A 4,866-nucleotide genomic window follows, 5' to 3' on the forward strand; every position below is an offset into this window, starting at 1 on the left:
GCGGCCTAAAATTCGTCGGGCTCAGGCCGGGCCAGGCCAGGCTCAATTTGCTCAGGTATAAACCCCACTAGATGATTTCTCTTCATGCAAGATGTCCACATCATTCCCCACTAAGTAACATCACTAGATGTTCTATCTCTTCATGCAAGGTATCCACATCATTCTCTACAAGTCCATGTCATCCCTTATTAATTATAAAAAATATCCATGTCATCTCTATCATGTGAAATACTTTAAATCTTTAATCTATTAACATACAAGTCATCTACGTACGCTATTTGTTTCATCATCTATTCCTCTATAATGTAATCAAATATTTTATTGGATTTTCTATTTTTAGCTTGCCGGTTTTTTTACGATACAATAAAATAACATGTAAGTTAAATTTATATATATGTATACACATTATACAGAATACCTATAGTAATACTGTATATATAATAGATTTGTTTTTAAGAAAATTTTGTGGCAATGCGCGGGGTATACTTAGGTATATTACTACGTGAACACATAATATGGCCACGCCACTGTCACTGTCACTGTAATTGTCTATCCGTGATTCCTTTCCTCATCGGCGATGAAGCATCCATGGAAGATGGACCCACGGCCTCCCTCTCCCTGTGCGAGCGCGGTGCGGCCAGTCCGGACCCAACCTTGGCGTCCCTCCCTCTTCCCTCTTCGACCTCCTCGCTGTCGGGACGATTTGCCGGATCCGCACACGCGCAGGGAGGCCCTTGCCGCCGGCCGGCCGCCGCCAACCCAGGCCAATTGCTGCTCCATCATCCAGCCGCAGCGCTGACTTCTCCGCCGCGCGAACTCGAGGTAAGGCCCGCGGCCCGCCCACCTCCTGCATTTCTAGCTACGCTGATCTCTCTCTCTCTCTCTCTCTCTCTCTCTCTCTCTCTCTCTCTCTCTCTCTCTCTCTTCCAATGCAAATCTGGCCACGAATTCCTATTGCAATTGCAATGAACTTCTATATAGCCTCGGCCTCCTTAAAGACATGGGGTAAGATCTTTTAGATCAAATTTTTGCATACCTTTTTTTTAAGCCACGAGGAATGAAGAAATTCGCTGGCATGCTGCCGGCTCAGTCCTTCAGAGCTGATTATAGGGATTAGATTTGTCTATGTGTGTTCATAGGGGGTGAATGTAAGTACGTGTTGTGGGCGTGTACCGTGTAATTCTTAAAAAAAGAGAGCTTTTTTTCATACCTTAATCCTCATTGTCATAGGAAGTTTTGATTATACTTTACTTGATTAGTTGGAGATGCTTTGATTCTGTATTGTTAGACCACATTTTTTAGAAGTGAAATAGGAGTATTATGCTTAACTAATGTATTTAAAATCCACTCAAAAGAGTTATGATCTATATCTGACCCTAGGCATGGTGCATAACATATAAGGTATTTCTAAATTGAAATTGGTAATATGTCAAAAAACTATTCCAAGATGACAAATTTCAGAAAAAGAAAAAGTAATATAAACACTACCCCCAAATATTTTTCCCCTTCACCTTCCTGCTGGTTTTTTTTACCTTTGTTAGACACTTTTCAGTTTTCAGACAATATGTTTTCCCCGTTTGGCATTTCCATTTAGATGCTGCCCACATTTCCAGTGGCACATGCATATACCTGAGTTTAACAAAAATTCTCAACCCCTGTTAATGGGATCTGTGCCATCACGCAAGCAGGTTTACCTTTTTTTTCAGTTATGTAAGGAGGAAAACCTTTGCCCTCCACATACTAGTATTTGATAACGATAGCAAATGTTGATGAAGGTTGTATGCACATGAGTAAAGTAAAAAAAATGCTTCCCATGTAGAAGTATCTGTTCTGCATTCATCAGCTACTAATTTACATTGCATTGCATCCAATTCCAGGCAGGGGGGAGAAATGGCTGGAGCTGTGTACTTTTGGCAACAATGGGACATCCAAATTCTTGTGGTCCTGAGCTTCACCCTGCAAGTCATCCTCCTCTTGTCTGCAGGGATCCGCCGTCGTGAAGGATCAGCTTTGTTGAGAACCCTCCTCTGGCTGGCATACATAATGGCTGACTATACCGCAATCTACACCCTTGGCCACATGTCCATCAGCAGCAGGTCAAGCGACCACCAGATCCTGCCATTCTGGGCTCCCTTCCTCCTGCTTCACCTAGGTGGCCCAGACACCATCACGGCTTACGCCTTCCAGGACAACCAGCTCTGGCTGCGCCACCTGCTCACTCTTGTGGTGCAGGTCACCGGGGCAGCTTATGTCCTCGTCCAGTTCATCGTAGTCGGGAGGAATTCTAGCACCCTGCTGGCAGCTGCTGCCTTGATGTTCTTCTCTGGTTGCCTCAAGTACGGGGAGAGGACATGGGCACTCAAGTGTGTGGCGGCTTAGATAGCATTGCAAACTCCCAATACAACTACGAATACAACATGATGTCCTCGGGCGCCGCTTACCGTGATGATGGTCGTCGCAGGCGCAGCCCTTATCATGGGAGGGAGGGAGGAAAGAGGCTGGACACGGAGGAGGTCCTGCTGGGAGCCCACTACTTGCGTCATTTCTGCAGGGGCCTATTGGCTGACCGACCGGTGATGGAGCAGTTTGAATATGAAGTTGTGCGCCAAGGCATCCAGCTGAACGGTGACATGTACCTGTATGAGCTTGTTGGGATGCAGCTCTCCCTCATGTATGACATACTCTACACGAAGGCAGCAGTGATCCATACCTGGTACGGTTTCTGCATCCGGATCATCTCACCACTCTCTGCTGTCGCAGCATTCTCTCTGTTTCAGTTCAGCAGCAAGCATGCCTCCAGCTCCAGCAGAGTTGATATTATTGTCACCTATGTTTTGCTGGCTGGAGCCCTGGTGTTGGAGATGGCATCATCTCTCAGGGCTGCAGGGTCGTCCTGGGCGTGCGCCTCCTTTCATGCCAGGGGATGGCACCGTCTCTGCAGCGTGGTCCTGCGCATTCGTCGGCTTCTCAAGGCAGGATCAAGGAGGGCTTGCCTGGACTCACTTGGGCAGTACAACCTGCTGGATATCTGCACTGATGCCAAGGACGACCTCAGAGATAAGATCGCCAAGGTTATTGGTCTCGAGGACTGGTGGCGGAAGCTACATTACTCAAGCACTGTCCCCATCTCCGACGGCCTCAAGACCTTGGTGTTGGGAGAGATACGAAGGAGGGGCATACAGGACAGGAGGAATGCACGGGGCAAGTGGATACTCAAGGAGAGAGGGATGTACGAGGATCTTAGGCGGGTCGCCGACGACACCGAGGTAGACCGTAGCATCATCGTTTGGCACGTCGCCACCGATCTTTACCTCTCCATGTGCCCCGAGGAGGAGGACACCGGCACCGCCAACGGCACGATCCGGGACCAGATCAGGGTGCTCTCCAACTACATGTTGTTCCTCCTAGTCCTGCATCCCTACCTGTTGCCCGGAGTGGTTCGCAGCGGCCGGTACAAGGAGAACTACAAGTATTTCAATATGCTGTGGTGGCGTATCATGGGGTCCACCAAGAAGGACACCATGGACTCCTCTAGATCGACGATCGTCAAGAAAATTGGCGAGTGGCAGCTCCCGGCCGATTCAATGTATAAGTATGTTTCCGGTCTCGGTGTCGAGCGTCATGACGACATGGCAGCCTATGTTGATGGATCTTGGCTCGCCGGGATGTTGCTCGGCAACAGGTGGTCCTTGCCCATCGCCGACATGCTGCAGGTGATCGCCGGGGTGTGGGTGGAGATGCTGTGCTACGCTGGCTACCACTGCGGAGAGGAGTCCCATGCCAGGAAGCTCAGCACCGGGGCAGAGTTCATCAATGCCGTCTGGCTTCTCTTGGAGCACGCTGAGAAGCATGACAGGTCCGAAATATCTGCTGAGTCTTTGGCAGCATTGAGGGAGCTCGTAGTTCACCAAGACCAGGGACAAAAATAATGTGGTCCAAACCATCCATGCTAGATCATACAATGAACAGTGATGCAAGTAGCTGTTGAAGAAGTAGAAAGGAACAGTAATTGTGATAGGAATGTTAATCTTGTATTAATGAACAGTGGTAGGTGTATATATATACCCACAAGCCCTCAAAGGGGCGGTTCCCAGGTTCGTGGGAGAGCATACGTGTGCGAACTGTCATTTGCCGTTTGCTAATGATGGGATTATCCCTTAATTGATTGTAAGAAATATTCTGTAATATATAGCGAATTTTTTGCATTTTGGTCCCTTTTGAAAACATTTTTTACAAAAAGACCTATGCCAAAACGTTTGCTGAAAATAGACCATTTTTTAGGCGTCTTAGAACATGACGCCAAGGTATGAGGGTCGGCGTCGACTGACACGACGCCGAGGTCCACGTCACGGACGACCCCGGTCGACGGCGACACGGTGGCGCATAGGGTCCGACACGTCGGCGTTGTGTCAGCCAACGTCACAGGCCCAACCTCAGCGCGGTGGGACTACACGCCGAGCTATTGGCACCATCCGGCGCGCGGCCCAGGCGGCCCAACAACGCTTCGTGGCCCAATAGCTCGGCGTGGGGTCACTTAACGCCGAGCCACCAGACTCGGCGCGGCTCGACTCAACGCCGAGGTCTGGACTCTTGAAGCCACGCCGCGGCCCCCTTCTTCTTCCTCCCTCCATTCTGAAAGCGCTGGCTCTTTGTTCGTCTCCCCCCACGGCCCCCACGAAACCCTAACCCCCAAATGCGACCCTAGGTGCCCGGATCTCGTCTCTCGAAGCTTCCTCGAGGTAATGGTCCCTCCCCTCCTCCAATCTATCCGCGTAGATGTGCTTGCATTGTCTCTAATCATGTGGAATCATGGGTGTATGGTGTTTTGGTATATGTGTATTTGCATTTGCAAAATGTATGACTTAG

The 4,866-nt window shown here is 49.3% G+C and overlaps 1 pseudogene; it reads left to right on the top strand.

Moving 5' to 3' along the window:
• The first annotated feature begins 568 nt into the window (after positions 1-568).
• On the top strand, positions 569-4,171 carry LOC136501711 (uncharacterized; annotated as a pseudogene).
• Positions 4,172-4,866: the final 695 nt, after the last annotated feature.

This window comes from Miscanthus floridulus, chromosome 13, assembly GCF_019320115.1.
Source record: "Miscanthus floridulus cultivar M001 chromosome 13, ASM1932011v1, whole genome shotgun sequence".
Taxonomy (NCBI): domain Eukaryota; kingdom Viridiplantae; phylum Streptophyta; class Magnoliopsida; order Poales; family Poaceae; genus Miscanthus; species Miscanthus floridulus.